This window comes from Rutidosis leptorrhynchoides, chromosome 1, assembly GCF_046630445.1.
Source record: "Rutidosis leptorrhynchoides isolate AG116_Rl617_1_P2 chromosome 1, CSIRO_AGI_Rlap_v1, whole genome shotgun sequence".
NCBI lineage: Eukaryota > Viridiplantae > Streptophyta > Magnoliopsida > Asterales > Asteraceae > Rutidosis > Rutidosis leptorrhynchoides.
In genome coordinates, this window is record NC_092333.1 from 582,989,565 (window position 1) to 582,990,000 (window position 436).

Sequence of the window (436 nt, forward strand, 5' to 3'; positions counted from 1 at the left end):
TTTTGCCTAAGCCTTTGTAATTTCCACTTGTGATCTTGCCCAAGGGATTTTTACACCGCGCAAAGGTGAATTATGCTAATTAACAATCAAGACCGGGTCGGGGTGGTTGATCACTTGATAGTTAAAGTGAAAGACGATCATCGGGGCCCAAAATAATCATCAAACATTCCATCCTCCATTACAATCTTATTGCACTCAATCCGTAATTAAGTAACATCGCTAATTAAGGATTGATCAATTGGCGCCATCCGTGGGAGACGTTATACAAATTAAACTGAATTTTTTTTTTGTTTCGTGCCATCAAACAATTAAATCGTCGGTTTAATTTCAATCGTGTTTTTGTTGTGATGATTTGCAGGTGCATACATCTAAAATCGGCGGTAAATTGCTTGATTGCTTAGAATAATGAATAATATTGGAAATAATAGTGATGTAG